Source organism: Pongo abelii, chromosome 23 (genome assembly GCF_028885655.2).
Source record: "Pongo abelii isolate AG06213 chromosome 23, NHGRI_mPonAbe1-v2.0_pri, whole genome shotgun sequence".
Taxonomy (NCBI): domain Eukaryota; kingdom Metazoa; phylum Chordata; class Mammalia; order Primates; family Hominidae; genus Pongo; species Pongo abelii.
Genome location: NC_085929.1, coordinates 22950383 through 22972989, shown reverse-complemented (window position 1 = coordinate 22972989; position 22607 = coordinate 22950383). Strand labels below are relative to the sequence as shown.

The 22607-nt window shown below is 46.4% G+C and overlaps 1 pseudogene; it reads left to right on the top strand.

Moving 5' to 3' along the window:
* Window positions 1-3994: 3994 nt before the first annotated feature.
* LOC112130656 (BCL2/adenovirus E1B 19 kDa protein-interacting protein 3-like) lies at window positions 3995-5273 on the top strand (annotated as a pseudogene).
* The last annotated feature ends 17334 nt before the right edge of the window (window positions 5274-22607 follow it).

Below are 22607 nucleotides of genomic sequence, written 5' to 3'. Positions count from 1 at the left end.
AAGCCTGGGCTGAGAACCACTTAGCCAAGCATTGTCTCTCCAGCTTCACAGTGCATATAAATCATTTGGTAATCTTAGCCCCACCATACATAATGTGATTCTGCAGATTTTGAAAGGGTCCATGAATGGTCCCCTGTCAATGCTGATGTTGATCCCCCTGGACCTATTAGCAGCACTCAGCTAAAGAAAGCACGCACAGCACAGAGACCCTTACACCCAGCACTGCTGTCACAAGTACATATGATCCAGATGAAGACAACCAATCTCCATCCTGAAAGATCACATTCTTTGCTGGCATCTTAAGATTCACAGATGGAGGCAAAAGCAGTGGAAAATAACACATACAGATTCATTAATGCAGTTTGTTAAGCAGATACTATGTGCTCAAAAGTATGTTAAGGAGCACTGTTCTGGGAATCTCACATTATGTGACTTAATCCTTATAACAGCCTGAGAGTTGGGTACTAAGTGTTCAATAACTCCCAGGATTTAGATGAAGGACCCAGCATTTTTATTTCTTCTTCTGTTTCCTCATCACTGATGTGAAAAGAAAATATATAGAATGAAAGATAAATATAGACCAATAGGAATATAGAAAGGAAGGGTAAAGTGTAGTTCAGAGAGATTTCTCATTGTTACGTTTGTGTCTACTTTCTTGTGACTTGTTAAGCAACTACTGGATCTGCAGAAATAGAACATAGGTTGCTGGGAGGGATGTCTCTACAAGCCCTGGCTTCAATGAAAAAGAAATTAAGGCTCCAAAATATACAGTAAATTGCTCTGATTTGTCTACCTTTGAGTTTCAGGAAATTTTAAGCACAAGTTCTGGAGAGGCAGCAGGAGCCACCACCCAAAACTCTGATCTCCTCTAATCAGTTCTGTGAGGAGAGATTCAAGACCTAGATGAAGCCCCAGAAGAGGGTGAATCTGGACAGGGATGGGGCAAGGAGAGGGTCCTATGTAGAATTATGTTCTCAAAGCTCCTGGGGTATTTCCAGTTCTCTTTCCTAAGCCTAAGAGTTTGTGTAATTTTAATCTATTTTTAGCTACCTCCTTGTCTATTTTATAACATATAATACTAAGCAATTTAACCAAAACTCCTAGGGTTTTCTAGAACAATTTTATTAGAAGCTAAATATGGATTCTTAGCAAGGTAAAAACACTAGAAATAGCAACAACAACCATCACAACTCTTCTGTGAATGAATAGCCCTTCAGGTGGTAACATCGGAAGTCATAACAGCTAAGGGACATGGTCCCAATGAAGCCCAAGTGCCTTGCACACCTCCCTTCATTGTACTGACCACATGGTGCTGAACTCAACCATTTATCTAGTTGCTCCAGACTGAAAGTTCCTGGATGGTAAGGACCATGACTGCTTCACCTATTTTTCTTGTGGCATATGAAGTGGAGGCAATTGGTTTATTAGTTTGAGTCTTGAGACCTCCTCCTTGTTTTTCACCCAAGTACCAAGAAACTGGAGAAACTCTTCTTTGGGTACCAACCAAGGAGCTTCCTTCCATGAGGAGAGAAACAAACACTGGGTGCCTCATTTATCTTACTCTGAGATGGAACCAGAGTTAGACACTCTTGTCAGCCTGATCCAAGTCTGCACAGGACATCCTCAAATGTCTCACAGACTCACAGGCCATTGTGAGAGGGTTCCCAGTGACTCTGAGATTATGGCCACATGGTAATCCAGGCAAAAGAGACCCAACCTGACTCTAAACAGAAAATGAAAGTGTCATGGTGGAGCTCTAGAACTTGGATCCAGATGTGATATCACCCATCCTAATTAGCTAGTTCTTAGGTAAGAGGAAGGACAAGAATACTCTACTCTAGTGTCACATTTTACAGGTAGGTGTAGTTGTGGTCACAGCTCTAATTATTTTCTGGCATTGACCTCTCACTGCTAAGATATGTTGAAAAAAAAGAGTCAAACTCTGTAAAAAATTTGAATGGATTTACTCTGAGCAAAATATGAATGATCATGGCCCACGACACAGCCCTCAGGAGACCTGGAGAACATGTGCCCAAGGTGGTCTCAGTGCAGCTTGCTTTTACATATTTTAGGGAGACATGAGACATCAATCAAATACATTTAAGATATACATTGGGTCAGCCCATAAACGCAGGAGAACTCAAAGTGGGTGCTTTCATGTTATAGTTAGATTTAACAATTTTCTGATGGGCAATTGGTTGAAATTGTTATTATCAATAGAATGGAATGTCTGGGTCATGATAAGGGGTTGTGGGGACTACAGATTTATAATGCAGATGAAGCCTCCAGGTCACAGGCTTCAAAGATAATAGAGTGTAAATATTTCTTATCAGACTAAAGGTCTGTGTTGATGTTAACCTTGGTTGGCTTTTCCTGATTTCCAAAGGGAAGAGGGCATAATGAAGCATATCTAACCCCAAGTTCCTGTCATGGTCTGAGCTAATCTTTCAGGTTCACTTTGGAATGCCCTGGCCAAGAGGAGGGGTCCATTCAGATGGTTGGGAAGGCCTCGGAATTTTAATTTTGGTTTAACAATGCTTGTTTATACTTACAGATTCTGCCATCAGAGTCTATTTACCTCAGGAGCCTCCCACTTATCTGCAGCAAGTCACTGGACAAGATCTGGAAAGCTCAAAGGGACACATTCTGTAAGGGGGACTTTAAGATGTCAATGTTGACCTCACTATGCAGAAAATATCTCCTGTGGTTTTTCTGTATGTTCTCAATCCAAAGTCTAGCCCTATTTTGTAAATCCCAGATGGTAGCCAGCTCTTACGTGCAGATTCTGGGTGGGATCCACCTGTCTCTACATTCTTGGCTATTACAGCAAGCAGAGTAAAACCAGAGGAGAGATCCCCTCAAAGACGCTGCACACTCTAAATAGTATGTTGACTGAAAAGGAAAAAAGCAGCAGGGCATGGTGGCTAACACCTGTAATCCTAGCACTTTGGGAGGTGGAGGCAGGCAGATCATGAGGTCAGGAGATCGAGACCATCCTGGCTAATATGGTGAAACCCCATCTCTACTAAAAATACAAAAAATTAGCCAGGCATGGTGGCACACGCCTGTAGTCCCAGCTACTCAGGAGGTTGAGGCAAGAGAATCACTTGAACCTGGGAGGCGGAGGTTGCAGTGAGCTGAGATCATGCCACTGCACTCCAGCCTGGGCAACAGAGCAAAACTCCATCTCAAAAAAAAAAAAAGGAAAAAAGTTGAGGCAACATTCATAGAAGCAGAGTTTATTTGGGCCAAGCTTGAGGATTGCAACCTGGGAGCGTAGATTCAAGCTGCCCTGAATATACACTTCAATTAGCAGCAGTTACAAGTGGATTTGTAAAGGCAAAAGTAAAGGACAAGTAGTGGGCTGATACAGAGTTGTTTGTGAGGAATTCTTATTGATTTACAGAAATAGCATTACTGATTGCCTACACATTGTTAAGCTATAGGGTGTGGGGTGTAGTGTCCAGTGTGGGATTATTAGGTTAATGTATAGTTATGTGTGGCAACAGCAAGCAGTTTCAAGAGATGCATGCATAGCTCAAGGCAGTAGGACATGATTGTGGCCTCATTTTAGTGTCTCTCTGGGCCTAATATTTGAATTCCTTAAAAAAAAGTTTTTCTCTTTTCTCAAATCTCAAGATCTGGAATCAGAATTTGGAGCATAGTTTTAGGTCTTGGATGGGTAGAAAAGCAGCAGGTGTTATTTGCACATGTGTGGGCATTTGGACAAGAGGAAGGAGAAAGTGGAGATTCTTCTCATATCTACTCAATGCACACGGGTTATCCTGACTGGGTTTCTGGGTCCTGTGGTCTCTGGATCAGTTTCAGATCACTTTCAGATCAGTTTCAGATCACTGAAAGAGGTGGAATGGTTGATTGCTGCCCTGTGGAGTTTGTAGAAATATGGTCTAAAAATTCTCTAGAAGTGACTTTAGATGACAATAGATCCCAGATAGGGAGAAACACCATTCTGCCTGCGTATTTTGGGGGCAGCATGCACTTTGTAGCACAATTGTGGATTGGCTGGAAGCCTGAGAGGGAAAGGCCCCTCCAGCAAGAAGTGTGGTGGGAACTTTATATGTTTGTATCATGTCTGGCAATTCTGGAAAGTGTTTGGAGAATATAATTAGAAACAAAACTCGGGAAATGCCAGGAAAGCTCCACAATAATAGAACAGAAAAAAAAAAAAACTATTGTACTATTGTATCACACAATTAAACCAGAATGTGACCTGCATCACAGGCAATCTGCTTAGAAGAGTGCAAAAATAGAAAGAAGGTCACCATCATTAGTCCACAAGTGGAGGACTTAGCAGCACCATTTGTCATACATAGTTCACCCTAAATTTACCTGGTAATTGGGGGTGGGCATCTGTGTATGCTAATTGGCCATATTCAAAAAATAATAAACTTCCCCATCTTTATGACAGGAAGTAGTTTTCCAACTTGGAGCCAGGTGCCTGTGGAAGGTAGCCTCCCACTCTCCTACAGATACTATTGAACAGTTTGTGATCTTCTTGGCTATTTACACTTCAAAGCAATGGGTCCCTTCTCCCTGAGCTCTGGCCTGCAGTACTCTTGCTTGCCCTCTCCTGGCAAGCTGTGTCCTCTCTTGAACCCTATTAACTGCTGCTGAGGCACAGCCCACAGCCTACAGCTGGCAACCCATATCCCATGTGGACCCCAACTGTCACAGCTGCACCCCAGTGCTACATCATAGAGTGGGACCCCTGAGCTGCCAGAGGGCTCCTGGGTAGAATTATATTTTCTCAATAATGGCAACAGGAGAGTTTCAGCTTCAGTTTCTATTTCTACAGGTGACAGAGAAAAAAGACTGCTAGATTCCCAGCATGAGTCTGGATAGAGCAGCTCCAAGGGTTGTCACTGTGACAGCCCACCTCTCAAAGGCACCAAGAGACACTAAGAGGTCTTCTGAAACAACTACCCAAAGAATTGGGAGAAAAACAGCTCTCAGTCTGAGGAAGATTGTATTGAGAAAAGAAAGAAGTTGAAAGCATTTTAAAGAAAAACTCAGGTTAGATATGAGATTATTCAAGTTGGCCAGAAAATATTCCCTGAAGCAGTTCCCCTTTAAACACTCAAAGTGCACAGCTACTCTCAGCATGAGAAACTAGTGTTATGAACAAAGGGAAAATATTCTCAGCAGAATTTCTTAAAGCTTTTCTTCCATCTATGCTGATCTGTAATCTGCTGGTCATTGGATTGGGCATCTACATTGAAACACATCTGACAACCCCCACCAGCACTTTCTGATGAAGAATTGGAAGCTGACTTTGTTCATCTAGATGATTAGATCTGAGCTTGCAACAATGCCAACTGAAGAGCAGTTATCCTTGGGTGGCCGCATCACCTGTGTCTATTTGTTCTGTAATAGCTGCATTCCTAACTTAGTAAAATAAAAGAACACACTCCAAAATCTTGCTGACATATAATTATACCTATGGGATCAACTAAGCAGTATGTCAGACTAATATCTACTGTAACAATGTGGTAGTGAATTTTCTTTAGATATTAGATATAAATAACTACAAATATTTTTAACAAACTAGTCATAATGTATGCAGTATTTTCTAAAATTATCTGTAAATTTAAGTTAAAATACTTTATATTTCAAAACAATAAGTAATATTGATATTAAAGTTACTACTTCAAGAGTTTGTCCAAAATAAATATTATAACCTTATATTCACACTATTGTATGAAATACTGTTTCATTTACATGGATGCAGTTGTCTACTAAATACTACACAAAACTATGCTAACTGTTCTTATGTAATAAACAGAAACAAAGGTACAGCTACACATTCCACTGTTCTGTTCATACACTAAACTGTTCTTGCTTTTGCCATGTAAGTACCAAGGCCTCCAAATACTAGGTCATTGCCTTAGATGATCAGTTTTCTGTCAAAGGAAAGATACTCAATATCTTTTACTCTTCATCACTCTGTATTGCTGAATTTAATCCTATTCTTTGTGCTCAAGTGTTTTGTGCTTTTAAAATCAGTTTATTCTAAACAAATCTATGTCTACTTTAGAAGATAGAAAGCAGAAAAATAAAAATAAAACGAGCTTTGGGAGGCCGAGGCGAGCGGATTGCAAGGTCAGGAGATTGAGACCATCCTGGCTAACACGGTGAAACTCCGTCTCTACTAAAAATACAAAAAATTAGCCCGGCATGGCGGTGGGCACCTGCAGTCCCAGCTACTCAGGAGGCTGAGGCAGGAGAATGGCATGAACATGGGAGGCGGAGCTTGCAGTGAGCCAAGATCATGCCACTGCACTCCAGCCTGGGTGACAGAGCAAGACTCCGTCCGTCTCAAAAAAGGTAAAAAAAATAAAAAAAAATAAAACGAGCTTTGCTAAATCAAAAATAGAATCAAAGCCATGGTTCTCAGGTCCTAAAGAAAATCTTGAGTCAAAAAGGAATGACAAAATGTTGATTTAGCTGTTAAAATAATTGTCATATATTTAAAAAAGCAGAAAAAATTACATATAAATGCTTTAAGAAAAGGAAAAAGAACAAAATCTCTTCCCTTACTTTCAAAGATTAATCCTCTTATTTCTAGCTTGCATTTTCACCTACAATGGCCAGGTCTAGAGACGTGGCTCCTGGATATCTGAATTTTGGTAGGCACTAGATTCAGGTCTATAAGGGGTGTTCCTGGGTACACAGTATACACATGAAAGATGGTTTGTGAGAGGGAAAGCAGAAGAGAGAAAGATGCTATCAAAAATCCACAGGTTGGGGAGAGTACAAGGTAGGTGGAAAGACTGGTTTGTGCTATACATACTGGCCCAGGTGGGACTATATTCTGATTTATTCCTGTGTCCACGTAGTAGATGAGATTATAATTGGGTTGTCCAGAACTCCAGTTTGGCAGAGATAATAAGTTGCCGCTACAAGTTTATTGTCAGGGTGGAGATGTACCAGGGGTCCTCTAACTACTTTTGTGGGTTTCTGGCAAGAAACTTAAGGAGCAAAGATGTCATAGTGCAATTCATGAGGATGGTGCCTAGTCCTGGGAGAAGTGTGGCCACTTGAATGCCTAGTGGGTATGTTCCCTAGTGGGTGGGAATCACGCATCTGCAGCTGTGGTAGGAGAGGGCCTGTTCTCAGCACTCCTTTCCTCTAAGTTCCCAGTCCCCTCTCTCCCTGGTAAGAGACCCACAAATACAGGATAATGTGAAGTGTGACAGGCTGTGTGCAGGAGAGCAGAGATGACCTTCCCTGGACACCCGGATTCTCAAACCCAGGCCCCTGTGATGCTGCTCCTCTAACACCAAATCTATGGAGTTTGCTGAAAACTAAGCAATTCTCCAACACCAGCTGGGTGCCTAAATTTCAATTCTGATGATATCCAGAGTGAGCACAGGCCCCACAATTTCAGGGCTCAGTCCCACACCATTGCCCTTACTGTAGATGCCAGTCACAAGCCCTGGGGGCCCATCTATACATCTGAGCTACTGCCTCTAAACAGAACTCCCATAATCCCCTTTCAAGTTCAATAATTTGATAGAACTTCTCACAGAACTCAGAAAAACACTGCCCTTAATATTTACCAGTTTATTTTAAGAGATACGACTCAGGAAGAGACAAACGGAAGAGATGTACAGGACAAAGAAAAGTGGTGGGGAAAGATGTGGCTCCTAGGTAATCCTGGCCAATAGCTGTGATTAATGACATTCCCATCCTTTGTGTCCTCCAGGAACAGCTTAACAAAAAGAAACACAACACTCTTCCAGTTACGACTTAGATGATGCTCCCTTTTTGCCTATCACATAGCTACACACACACTCTGTAAATTTCCATCTTTTTCTCATAAAGAATAGGCTGAACAGTTTTGTCTTCAGAGTCAAAACAAAATACTTCCCTTCTTTTTTCTTTTTCTTTCTTTCTTTCTTTCTTTTTTTTTTTTATTTGAGACAGTCTCACTCTGTCATCCAGCCTGAGTGCAGTGGCACAATGTCGGCTCACTGCAACCTCCGTCTCCCAGTTTCAAGCAATTCTCCTGCCTCAGCCTCCTGAATAGCTGGGATCACAGGCGTGTGCCACCCCACCCATCTAATTTTCATACTTTTAGTAGAGATGGGGTTTTTTCATGTTGGCCAGGCTGGTCTCAAACTCCTGACCTCAGGTGATCCGCCCATCTCGGCCTCCCAAAGTGTTGGGATTACAGGCATGAGCCATTGCGCCCGGCCCAAAACAAAACACTTCTTATATAAACATTGCTTACGTTCCTCTCCCTCCCCCAGGTCCCTGAACTTTGTCCTGCCCTCAGTCTGAGTCAACATACAACCTCACCGTGTGTACCTCCTAAGAACACACTGAATTCCGGATGAAACATTCTCTGATCTAGAATATGTTTTGCCATCCTCCGTCCTAATCTTCCCCTCCAATCGTCATTCTAATCTTGTCTGTTCCTCCCTATGAAAGGCAGCCCTTGTCTGCCTACCCTCTGGGATCTTCAAAGATCTTATAGTTGTTACTTCTCCCTGTTGGAATACTCCTTTGAAACTAACTTCTTACCTAAATCCGACTTTGTTTTATTTGGCAAAGTCTAGAAACAGCCCCTGGAAAATAACAATTCCATCCTCAGAACAACCCATTCAATCCCCTTCCACCCTAAACCCAACTGCATCTGCCTGTGGATACCTACTTTTTCAGAGCTCTGTAGCTTCTCCCAGTCTAAAACCTTCTTCCATGGTTGGAGTGACCAGACTGGGACACTTGCAGGGGAGGCTCCCCAGGAAGAATTAACTGGACCTCCAGTGAACTCCTTTTGCAGATTCAATATTGGCCTTAGCTTGGGGTCACTGGGTTAAGGCTTCAACTTCCCAGTTAGGGTTATTCACTTCATTTTAAATAAGAAAATACCAGTCTTTGAAAAATTCAGCCAAATCGCTCAGTGTTTATATGTAACGGAAGGACATTTTAATGTGCTTACATTTCATACCTCCACAAGAAAAGCAGAAGCATTTATCCCTTTCAGACAATAAACATATAATTATTCCACAACTCATTTAGTAAACAATTCATCACACAGGAACACTTCTAGGAGGTGTCAAGTCCATCTCATGAAATTTAGAATTAAACTCAGAAATCAAGATAACAGACGTAGGACAGAGATATCTACTGTCACGAATTCACACTACAAAAAGAGGAACTGATGTTTTAATGAGTCCATGCCATTCACCAATTAATCTACCACATTTTCTTATGGAAATGTATTCAAGTCATACAGTCTTAACGGAAGACATATTCACTATCCTACTCCTTGATATCATTCCCACAGTTAAGTCCTGGGATTCTATTTGAAATCACCCCCTAAAAAAGAACAGACTGAGAAACTTCCTACACTCCCTCTAGAAAAGAAAAAAGGTAAATCAGATTTTTTTAACGACTGGAATTCCTGACTAGCTATCTAATTTTTTCTCAAATCTATCTCTTTCATTCCCTTTGTAAATGTTGTCTTACCTTTCTAGTTCTACTGATAAAACTAAATTTACAGTTTAAAAACTGAAGTTTAAATAAGTGAGCAAATTCGTTCAAGGTGGCAAAACTAGGTAGTGGCAGTGCTGATTGCAACACAGACATGTCTGACTCATGTGAAGTCAGGCCATCCAATAACTGAGAGATCTTTCCATCCTGCTCACTGAAGTGCTCAATGACCACCCTCCCAGGACACGCGGCACTGTGCATCAGTGGGTGAACGACCCAGGTGCATTTTACTTGCAGGTTCTTGCACCATCTCATTAGGATGGGTTTTCCTTGTCCTTTGAGATACTTTAATTTTCCTTTCAGAAATCTGAGAGAATGCAGAGGGCAGGAATCATTTTTCTCTTTTTCCCTCAAAACCAGCATCTGATTGGCTGACCAACAAAACGTGTCTCAAGAAACGGAAGCTGGAATCAATGAAGACAAACTAAATGTCCCAAGGGGTTAGCTTTTTAGAGGCACCATATATACACCAGGAGACTCCTCTCAGCCCCAGGGCCTCCACCTGCTCCCTTGAGAGACTGCACTCCATAACTCCCAGGTTTTTCTCCGTGAGGAAATAACCCAGGGGCTGATATGCACTACTCACTCCAGCAGACATAGCCATGATAAGTAACTTGGGTCTTCCTCAGATAGTACTGAAGTTCAGAACCAGGAAAACACAGGAGGGGGCTGAGGACACATCAATCTGTAAAGTTTCCAAACAGAAACCTCAACCCAAAGACATTCTCATAAGAAGTCTGGGCCCACGGAAGATAAAAGGAAGAGAGGCACAGAGATTTTTTTTACAGTAGTATCAGGAGATTATTCTCCACTTTCCTGTGAAATGTTTACAAACAGAAGACAAATATTTTATAAGGTGCCATCCAATGCTTTGTGAAAAAATAATTAAAATACTGTGTCTGAAATGTACAATAAAGGACAAATAGTTGATAATCTTGTGAATTACGGAGGAGAAATTAACATTTGGGAATGTTAGAAGGAACTAGAAATTTAGGGGGTTTGTTTGTTTGTTTGTTTGTTTGTTTTGAGATGGATTCTCACACTGTCGCCCGGGCTGGAGTGCAGTGGTGCCATCTCGGCTCACTGCAACCTCTGCTTTCCAGATTCAAGTGATTCTCCTGCCTCAGCCTCCCGAGTAGCTGGGATTACAGGCGCCTGCCACAACACCAGGCTTTTTTTTTTTTTTTTTTTTTTTTTTTTGTATTTTTAGTAGAGACAGGGGTTTCACTATGCTGGCAGGGTGATCTCCACCGCCTGACCTTGTGATCCACCCGCCTTCACCTCCCAAAGTGCTGGAATTACAGGTGTGAGCCACCGTGCCCAGCCTGAAATTTAGTATTTTACTGCAATCCAGAGTTAGACTGGGGGAACAGGGGGTTGGACTTGAGACCCTGCTTGAGACGCATTTGGAAAACGCAAGGGGAAACCAGTTCCCTGGACAGTGTTATAATAATTAAACAGCAGGCAATTAGACTGAGGTAGCTCTAGTGCCCTGTGTTCCTATGTTAAAAAAAAAAAAAAGAATCTAACTCAGAAGTATTTCTTGTAAATTACTTCCTTAGAGGGAAACAAAATTCAGGCTTAACCCACCACAAACCACCAATTAACCTCTGATTACATAACTAGAAAATTTCCACCTTGATCGTATAGATAAGACAACTACGTAAGTGTCCCCAATCATTTACTGAATTGGGTTTCTGTCCTCATGCACCTTATAAAAGCTTGTCCTTCAAGCCCCTCCTGTGGACCACAAACCGTGGCTCAGTGCTGGACAACTCTTAAATGCTCTTTGCTCCAATAAATTATTTAACATTTTTGCAATGATGCCCTTTAAGGTTTAACAGGAGAAAGAAGGGACGGGGACCCCGGACAATAGCTCCCCTCGCACAAGCCCCACACCCCGAATCGGAACTCTCCCCAGGACCCTCCAGCCCACCCTCACCATCCAGGCGATGGAATGCTGCAGACAGGGCGAGGTCGCCGTGCAAGTCTGGGACAGGATGCAAGTCCCAGGGTGGGCCCAGCCGCCATCTTGCGGCCTGAGGGAACCCAGGTTGCGCCACAGGCGGTTCCAGCCACTTCCAGCCATCCCCGCCACGTCTCAGGACACCAGGCCCCTCACACTCACCATTTCTAGGCTTCCAGGAGGCCCTGGTGTCTTAAGCATGGTTCTCTCAATACCTGCAGGTCACAGGGCCACCTAGGCTGAGCCTGAAGTAGCAGAGAACACAGCGGTAAAGAACGGAACTCAAGATCCCGGCACAGCGAGAGGCGAAGGCCCCAGCGTGGGCCTGAAGCCGCTAAGGCCTCTCCACCTGTGCGCCTGATTGGACAGCTCCCAAACCAGCGACACTGATTGATAAGGTCTTAGGCCATGCCCCCTTGGCCCCTGAGTGACGGAAGATGTCATCAAACACTGGGCTGAATAAGGCAAGAGCGACAAAGACAGAGTCCACGTAGGGAGGAAGCCCAGGCAGGGCTGTGTCTGTCCATTAGGGATTCAGTACCGTCTGCAGAGCATTGGTAATCACGGATACCTGGGGTCCCTCTGCCCCAGAGAGATGTACCCTCTCCCAAAAGCAAGTGCAGCCACTGGGCCCTTCCAAATGGAGAGAAGAGGCAAACAAGAACTTTTAGAAAGTGGAAGAGAAGATCATTTAAGGAAGGACTCCTGCATTCATGAGGCCACAGGAAGGCAGGGAGCAGGGCTGTAGGGTGTGGGGATGGGACAGAAAAGAAGTGGTCAGTAGAGTATGCTGAGTTCTTTAGAACTGAGAGGTAAGGACCAAGACAGAGAGGAGAGGCCAGGACAGAGCAAGTGAATTTAGCTTAGATGGCGAGGGGCAGAGCACAGAGGAGTCTTTGCCCAGAGCATCCCATGGAACCTGCAGTGGACGATCCCTGCAGTGGATGGTCCCTGCATGGTACCAGGCAGATTCAAAACAACCCTAGTACGACCCCCAGCCATGCCCTGCCCCTCACCATCTGAGCTAAATCTACTTTCTGTACATGACATGGGGAAACCTCATGGCCTGCAGAAGCCAGAGAGGCTGGGAGACTCTTCTTAAGCCATTTCCAGCAGAGCAGCAAACACCACCAGAGCTTCAGCCCCACCTGATCAGACCTGTCCTGACATGCCAGCCCAGCTTCTTCCCACCTTGACCTGGCAGATTCCCTCTTGGTGCCCTGGATGACAGACTAGGACCCAGGGTTTCCTGGCACCTTGATCAGGATGGGAGCCCAGAACTTTCAGATCTCTGCAAGGAAGATTGTTTAGGAAGGATTCTGAACTTGGCATCTCAACTGGGTATACAGGCAGTGCCAAAGCTCTGGGCAGGCTGGACAAGGAGTGAAACTCGGGCTCTTGACTCCATGCCCAAATCATGGCGTGACAGCACTGGCAATACTGTGTATCCCCAGATCCATTCTCCACCTTCTCTGCCCTTCTCAGTGCCAGGAGGCTGACCCTGCAGACTGGAGCACCAGGGGCCCTCACAGCAGCTTTCATCTGGGCTCAGCTAGTTGGAAGCACTGGCAGGAGTTTGGGGGATGACGGTGCATCTGCTCCACTCCCATCCTGCTGTGTACAGGGGCCACCACTGCCAAACTCTGGGGAACACCCCATGGCAGCCTCTCCTCCATGCTGCCAGCTCCTGCTGGGCAGAGGGAAAACTATTTCCTCTCCTCACACTTCTGACCTAGAGGTGGTAACACTTCCTGCCACAGCTAGATTCTAGATGCCTCAGTATCCCAAGGGGCTCCTTCACCTAGCCACACCTCAGGGAGTTTGTCCTTAGCGTTGCTTAGTTTAAGATCCCATTTTTTCCTGAAATGACTGTTCCCATTATTGTGCCAGGCTTTCAAATAGAGGAATGAGGCTCAGAGGCTCAGCTGAAGGGATTTGCCCATTGTTAGACAACATGGTAAGGGGCTGGGTGAGACTTGAATCAAGGCTGGTGTGATGCCAAAGTCTGGTTCAGGATGTCTGCAGCCTTCTACTTGGCTTCCTCTCCTCTGAGAAGCTGCCCTGGCCTGTGGGGTTCATGTCTGTATCTGGCACAATGCTGGCACCTTCTCAGTGTCTCCTGCACCGTGCCAAGCATGTTGCCCCACAGTCACTGTGAGCTCAGGGGAAGGGTCTGAGGCTGCTGCATCTTCACCTCTGCAGCACACAGTAGGCACTTGTCCAGTGGGTGTTGGGCAGACTGATGATGGAAGGCATTGACTTGTCAGTCTCCCCTACTAGACCAAGGGCTCCCAAGGGCAGGACCCCTGTCAATCCCTGTCATGGCCCCACAAGACTTGGCAAGAAGTAGCTGTTCAGCCCCTGGATGCTGAGCTGATTCACCCATGGAACAGCAGTGTAGTGGGGCTAGGAGACCTGGGTGAAACCCTGACTCTGCCAGTTACATGCTGTGTGACCTCGGGCAAGAACCTGTACCGCACTGGGCCTCAGTAGCTGCAGGAGGCTGAAAAGCACCCTTGTCATGTAGCAAATCAGTGTGAAAATGAGAACTGCATGTTCTCATCAAGTTAGAGGAGAAGGAAGGGGTTGGGCTGGGAGAGGGGGCAGAAGCAAAAACAAAGAAGGTTTTTAAGGTTTGCTTTTGAAGCATTAGGTCCAGGGTGAAGAGAAGGGAAGCCAAAAGTTCTCAACTATGCAGTCCTCCTTCTGCCCCTCTACCAAAGATGTGACTGACATCCAGGAGAGAGAAGTGCCACACTGTCCTACAGGAGAGATCTTATTCTGGATAGCTGCAGCTTCAAAAGAATTTTAGACCTTCAGTCATGATTTTGTAAAATGACTCAGGCTCCAGTGGATGACCCAGGGCCTTGTCCCTACAGGTTCCTATGGGCAGCAGATGCCTAGGCACAAAAATGGCTGGCAGGCAGAACCCTGGGTCTGACCTCGGCTCCACCCCTAGCTGTCTGTGTGTTCTCTTCTGAACTTCAGTCTTCCCATTTTTCATATGAAGGTGGACGTACCTTTGGGGCATAGCCAGGCTTAAAGGGCATTCTATACAGAAAGCCAGTAGTCACTATACATAGTACCTGAAAAGTGCTCAATACATGTTTGGTGTCTTCTGATGTTCAGCAATGAGCACACTAAGGACAGTCCCCAGCATATATGTGGTGGCCCAGCCCTGTCGGGAAGTGCCATGTCCAGAGAGGGTGGCCCACCTGGCCCAGCAGGTCACTCTTCATCATCACCAGGAAACCTAGAAGGGGGTCATGAAAGCCATGCAGGACTGGGGAGGCAGCCCTGGCATGCAGCTTGGTCCTGCAGGTGGTGGGCATACACTCCATCCTCGGGTGGTGGGTCCACTCCTTCAACACCATCACACAGGCTCCAAGTAAGAAGGAACATGATGACATGAACAAAACCCAACAAACTCTGTGCATACTTTATCTCACCTTTATTTACAAATAAGTATTATAACAAAAGACACACAACAGAATATAATAGACTATGAAGAGAAGCTGCCAAATGCAGACCAAAAAACCCCAAAAAACCACAGGTAGTCAACTATTAGTATCAACATAGTTTATCCAGCACTTCCAAATTTGTCAGTCAGGCAAAACTTGAGCTGTGAGATTCACTTCACAACAGGCTCTCCTCTGCACCTGTACCTTGCTCCCAGTTGGCCCATCCCAGGCCTGGTCACCCCTGGAGGCCTTGCCCAAAAACCACCCCTCCACCTCCCCTAATCAGAATAAGTGACATCCTTCCCATTCTAGGCCCTCCATGGTCCCCCTCCAAAGGCAGTGCAGAGGGGAAAATTCACAGGCTTTAGAGCAAAAAAAAAAAAAAAAAAGTGGACCTGAATCCCAGCTCCAATATTTGCTGGCTGTGTAGCCATGAGTAAATTACTGAACTCCTCTGAACCTCAAATATCTCCTCTGTATTGTAGGGACCACAATACCCATGGAACAGACATGCTGGGAAGGCTAAGAGAGATGGTTGTGTAAAACTCCCACCTGGATGCTCTGAAATGCAGGCAGAGGTTATGATTGAGTGACCAAAGGCAACACTTCTCAAACAGGAAGAAGAGTTAAGGCCACTTTGACTTGACCTTCTAAGTGACACAAAAGTCTTAGCCCTTTTGTGTTGCAATTAAAGGATACCTGAGGCTGGGAAATTTATGAAGAAAAGAGGTTTATTCAGCTCATGATTGTGCAGACCACACAGGAAGCATGGTGCTGATATCTCCTTCTGGCAAGGGCCACAGGCTGCTTCTGCTGAGAAGCTGCCCTGGCCTGTGGGGCTCCTGTCTGTATCTGACACTGTGCAGGCACTTGCTCAGTGTCTCCCGCAGTGTGCCAAGCATGCTGCCCCCCACACACTCAGCTGTGCTGACAGTCACTGTGAGCTCAGGGGAAAGGACTGGGGCTGCTGCAGCTTCACCTCTACAGCACACAGTAGGCACATATTCAGTGGGTGTTGAGCAGACTGATGGAAGGCATAGACTAATCAGCCTCCCCTACTAGACCAAGGGCTCCCAAGGGTAGGGATCCTGTCAATCCCTGTCATAGTCCCACAAGACTTGACAAGCAGTAGCTTGTTCAGTAGCTTGAACAACCTTGGCAGAAGGCCAAGGAGAGGTGGTGTGTGCAAAGATCACAGGGCAGGAGAGGAAGCAGGAGAGAGGAGAGGGAAGTGCCAGGCTCTCTTCCCTCTCTTGCCTGGAAGTGCCAGGCAAGACATACTCTTGTTTCCAGTTCTCACAGGAAGCAACACAGTGAGAATTCATTCATTAATACTAGGTGGACACCAAGCCATTCATGAGGGATCCACCCCTATAACCCAAAAACCTCCCATTAGGCCACACCACCGACAATGGGGATCACTTTTCAGCATGTGATTTGCAGGGGCAAACAAACATAACTGCAGCAGCCACTGTCTACAGCCTACTGGTTTGGTCCTGGTTCTTATCTGTTCCAACTGTTTTCAAACAGGCACAGGTGCTCAAGAACCTTCAGTGCCTCCCCACAGCCTAATGGATCAAGTCCAGACTCCATGCTGCTCTGTGGGCCTACTTTCCCTCACCTCTGCATCCTCATCTCCCACATCTCTGTATGTGCATGCCTTGGATTCCCACCAGAGTACAATAGGGTCCACACTTTTTACCCAAAACCTTAGGGCAAAATCAGTTTTGAAATTCAAGACTGGTTTGGATACTAGAAAGCTAGGAATGGGCAATCAGGGAGTCTTCTCAGAGGAGTCCAGGGATGCTCACTGTAATCCATGCAGCATAATATACGAACATCCATAATCACATTCATGGAATCAATAAAGATCAGATATAACCTCATGGCAGTTCAGGTCAGCTGCAACCATCATGAAAATTGCAAAGCCCTCTGGGTTTTGAGAGCCTTTTGCATTTCAGAAGATAGACGAGGAATTGCAGACATGTATTCCTTTCTCTTTACCTCTGGCTTCCCCAGTTCTGTACCTTTGTTCATGCTACCCTCTACTCCTACAGTAAAATTCCTGTGACACCTTCATTTGCTGAACTCCCATCTACGCTTCAAACACCCATCGAAGATACCTCCACTCTATGAAAATCTGGTGAATTGGGAGGGTACTCTCTACAGTGCAATGAGAGTTTTGGAAGCCTATGTCTAATGTCCCAGAGGTGCAACTCCTCTCTCTGGCCCCCAGTTCCTCATAATTCAAATAGAAGGATTAGTTTAAAATCCTTTTCTGCTTGCCAAAAGTAATTTCATTCTAAGTTTGATTCCCACAATATATCCATTAAATTAATGAATAAATGCACTAAGGCGGTTTCTGTTCCAAACGTAAACCAAGGAAGAAGTAGCCTCAAGCCCTTGGTTCAGGTGGCGGTGCAGTCTCTGCTTACTCACCTCTCAGGATGGCACACACGCTACTTCCAGGCCAGTTGTTTTGGAGCAGTGGTGATTCGACACGCCCCGTCTTATCTTGACCACAACCCCACAACATCCCTCTAGAAGGTGAAAGGCTCAGGAAACAAGTAACAGGGTGCTCTGAGCTGAGTCAGGGCCTGACACCCTGTAGCCCCAGCTCACACCAGCAGAAGGGCAGGTAGGCAGCTGTGAGTGGCAGGATTTTCCCCTCTGCCCCAGGAGCTGCAGTTTGGAGCAAAGAGAGGGCCACCAGCAGGGCACACTGCAGGCGGGGACATAACTCCCTCCTGCCAGTGATCTCTTCCTGGGCTTACATAGTGAGATGACTCAGGTGGTCAACAAAACCCCTTTCCCTTCACGCCCCCATGCACTGCCATGGAGTCGTCACAACAACATTTCAGGAAGATTCTCCCCTCCGTTTTGAAGCTAAAGAAATGGAGACTTGAGGTTAAGTGACATGTCAGGCAGCACATGGCTTAGTGAGGTGAAGCCAGGATTCACCCCAGGTCCCACTCCAAGCCCAGGCAAGGGAAATCTCAGCCAAGCCCTGGGCAGGTTGGAGTTGGAGGAAACCAGTGCCCATCTCCCCGTCCCCAACCCCAGGCAGGAGCTCTCATCACCCCAGGTGCCAGGAGCTGGCGAGTTACTTAGGAAACCCCAACCGGCACTATCAGAGGAGTGCCAAGTGTGTTGTGGCTCCCCGCACAGCCTCTGGGGTTCCCACTACCAGGCAGGCCATCCTCTGTTCTGGAGCAGCAAGCTCCCCTCCCTGCTGGAGCCCCAGAGGACACCATCGGGCCTGGAGAATAACTCGGCCCCCTCCCCATTAGTTTGTTTTTTTTCTTCTACTCAGAAAGACGCAGCACTAGAGCGTGAGTTCTGTGGCATGAGGAAATGGCCTCCAGTCCCTGTCGTCTGCTTCCCTCCCATCCCACCCGTCTCAGGTGGTGCCATCTCTCCAGGACTCCACCACACACATCCACTGCCCAGATTCCCCCACCAAGTCAGAAGGCACAGTAAGAGTGAGCCTCTCTGACTGGAGCCTGAGTGCATTCCAGCTATTGATTTTCTCATTCACTGTGCCAAGGTGGTGCCAAGCGTCTAAAACAGAGATGGGTGATACCGGTGCCCTCTGCTTGCCCGGCTTGTGCCTCCCAGTCTCTGGTCTCCGCGAACCTTCCCTCCGCACAGTGCAACTGGGAGACCCAGTGTGACCCCCAAAGGCCGACCATCCCCGTTCTCCCCGCCACCCTGCTACAGTCCCTAAGACCTCGCCAAGAATTGCCAGGTAGGCAGAGGGTCCTAAAAGATCTTAACCCCACCTCTCGCTTATAGAAGAGAAACTGAGGTCAGACAGGAAATGGTAACTGCACCGTCCCCGCGGCGGGCTCACCCATCTTCCACCCCCACGCCTGAACCATGGGGCAGCGGTGGAAGGTGGCGGTGGCCACGTGCCAGGCCCAAGTGCCCATCCTCCTTGGAACTGAAGGCGAGCAACAGCTCACTGGATTTGCCGCCTTGGTCCTCCTGAGAGGGGGCGACCCCGGGATGGAGGAGCAGCAGCGGCATCAGGGCAAGAGGAGAGGTTGCAGTCCTGGCCAGAGATTCGGGGCAGAGCTGTCCGCTGAGCCGGTGCCTTGCAGTGGGGAGGAACCTACGGGCATGGAAGATAAGGGCAGGAAGGGCCACCCAGGGCCCCAGCTGGGGGCTGCGCACTGCAGGAGCGCATCCCTACCTGGGCAGTCTCACTGTCTGGTCACTCCTCCAGGCTCAGACCCTGAGCTCAGCGGTACGGCATCCATCTGCAGCCCTGCGCACCTGAGCGCTGCCAAGGAAGCCTTCTAGGGGGTGGGCTCTTGATATTTGGGACCCAGAGATCACTCAAGACCGATCAGACCTTTTCTGGGGAAGCATCAAAGGAGCCCCTGGTCCAGAGAATCAGAGTTCGACCTCGCCCACCCCAAACAGTGTCAGATTATGCTCAGAGGCAGGAAACAAGACCCCAGATCCTAACTGGGCTGGAATGCGGGCCTGGGCTCCAGAGGCGCCTCCTCCCCACCTCTTGCCCTGAGCCCTGAGTGCGATGCCAGACCCAGAGTTCTCCAGGGCCCACCTCATCAGTGTTTCCGTGTCTGCCTGGCCGCCTGCCAGCCACCTCGCTTGCCTCCCGTTGCAACTGTATCTTCTGAGCCTTCCTTGCCGCCACCGGTGACCCTGCATGATCAATGTGACTGCATTTGCTCAGAGAATTCTTTTCACCCCTTAACTTGGCATCCTTTCAAATTCAGCCGGAACCCCTCTTGGCCTCTGCGCTTTATGCATCCTGCCAAAGCCTTACCAAGTCGCCCATGCTTGAAGCTACTGCTTGCTTTTGATTTGCAGCCTGCATGCATTCGAAGGGATTTACTCTAAAAAGATTCAGGTTTTAAACCTGGAAAGATGTGATATAGATACATTCAGAATTTCCATGATAGGCACAGGCTCAGTGTTCCAAACGATTCCATTTGCAAAGATTTATTTTCCACACTATGTCCAAGAATTCAAGTGTCCAGTAAGCACCTACTGTGTGCAGGGCAGGAGGATGGAAAGGGGAAAGTGCAGCTCCCAGCCCCAGAATGGCATGACCTGAGGCTCACTCTTCCCTCCCAGGAAGGGCTGTCCTGGGAAGAAACAGAGGAAGCTTAAGGATCCTGCCTTGCAGATACACAGATGATTTGAGGACAATGACTTCCTCTGCACTGGATCTTGCAGTCCACAGTCAGTGCCCTTTCTACCTTGTTTGCAAAGACCTCACTCCTAAGAGCCAGGGAGCAAAGACTATGCAACCAGGGGATCGACAGTAACCTCCATGCAATGAGATCAGAGCCTCGCCCTTTGCCCTTTGCAAAGCTCCTAGGTGGTTTTGTCATTCTGCGAACATCATAGAATGCAGTGACACAAACCTAGACGGTAGAGCCCTCATCGATGGGCCACCATCCTGGCACGGGAGTTCATGAACTGTTTGCTGACAGAGGTGAACTGTGGTTCTCCTTCCCATTGCCTATAACTGGAACTGGATTCGCAATGAGCTTTTGGCAGATTCTGCCTCACAGGCCTCCTGCATTGATAACAGAGGAAGCAAACATTCCCTGCTGCTCCTTTTTGGGACCTTAGCTTCCACCTACCAGAGGTTCCTACCTGTACCCAGAGGATGAGGAAGCAGGTTCACCAAGGGACATGAATGTCCCCAGGCTTAGGAAGGGGGCCACTGTCCAGTGTGCAATGGGTGAGTTTGGAGGGAGGTGAGGGAGGAGGTCCCACAAGCACCCTCAGCTCTGTGACAGATAGAACTAGATGGGCAATCCCTTCTCAGCCCACATCCTCTACTGTATTCTGCGTAGGTAGGGGGGCAGCCCCAGCTGGAACTCCTGCCACTTGGCAGGCCTTTCCTCCCTAACTGATTACCCTGGCCTCCCATGAGTTGCCCAAAGCAGCTGTGTCCCCTCCTCCCTATTGTCTGATCAGTACCCTAGCCAGCTAATAGCCAGCCTGCTCCAGCCAGAGGCGCTGGTGGTCAGCGTAAAGGGGAAGCCCTTCAGGACCTCTTCTCTGCCACAAGTGCTTTCTGGCTCAAAACCCATCCCTGCTGCTTCACGCCATGAAGGATGAACTTCATGGCAGAGGAGACCATCCTCCTCTCCTCCATTGTCCCTCCCCATGCCAATCTGGCCTCCCCAGGGATCTCCCACCCCCACTATCTCCTTGCACCCACCGACCTCCAAATTTCTCTCATTGTATTTTTTTTCCTTACTTCACAAGCATTCTCCAATCTTTCCTACTCTAACAATGCTTCCCAGCACTTTCACTCTCCCTCAAAATGATCTTCCAGCCCCTGGCTTCTCCTCACAGCCTGAATGAATAGACAGAACTCAGTATTTATGCTCGCTATTCACCTTCTCCAACCTCAGAAACTTAGAGCCTGCGGCCACCCTCAGTGTGAGTGTAAATTCCAGCAATTTAGCAGTACCAACACTTTGATTATGCCAACTTTGTTTTTGGTTTGTGTATGTTTGATTAAAAACATTTTTGCAGGAAAAAATGTATGTATTGTTTTAAGTTGTTTTAATAATTTGAACTTTTATTTTAGATCTAGGGGATATATGTGCTGGTTTGTTACCTTGGTATATTGTGTGATGCTGAGGTTTGGGGTATGATTGATCCTGTCACCAAGGTAGTGAGTATATTACCCAATAGGAAGTTTTTACACCCCTGCCTCCTTCTCTTCCTTCTCCATCAAGTAGTACCCAGTATCTATTGTTCCCTTCTTTATATCCACGTGTAGCCAGTGTTTAGCTCCCATTTATACCTGAAAACATGTGGTATTTGGTTTTCTGATCCTGCATTAATTCACTTAGGATAATGGCCTCCAGATGTATCCATGGAAAGCTGTATCTATATTTATGGCTGTGTAGTATTCCATGGTGTATATGTACCATATTTTCTTCATCCATTCTACCAATGATGGGCACCCAGGTTGATTCCACATCTTTGCTATTGTAAATAGTGCTGCAATAAATATATGAGTGCATGTGTCTTTTTGATGGACAAATCCCAGTACTGGGATACCTGGGTGAAGTTGTAGATCTGTTCTAAGTCCTTTGAGAAATCTCCAGATTGCTTTGCAGAGTGGCTGAACTAATTTATGTTCCCATCAACAGTGTATAAGTATTCCCTTTTCTCTGCAGCCTTGCCAGCATCTGTTGTTTTTTGACTTTTTAGTAATAGCTTTGCTGACTGGTGTGAGATGGTATCTCATTGTGCTTTTTATTTGCATTTCTCTGGTTAGTGATGTTGAGTGTTTTTTCATATGTTTCTTGGCCACTTGTATTTCTTTCTTTTGAGAACGGTCTGTTCATGTGTTTTGCCCACTTTTTAATGGGGTTGTTTTTTGCTTATAGTATTATTTAAGTTTCTTATACATTCTGAATATTAGACCTTTGTTAGGTGCATAGTTTGCAAATAAGGAAAATGTTTTTTAAAACGTGAATAATTCAAAAGAATACACAGTGAAAAGTTCATCTTCCTTCCACTCCTGAACCACCACATTCCCAGTGGAACCCACTGTTATCCATGACAGTGGATTGAATGTGTCCCCCAAATACATGTGTTCAATCCTAACCCCTGGTACCTGTGAATGTTTCCTTATTTGGAAATAAGATCTT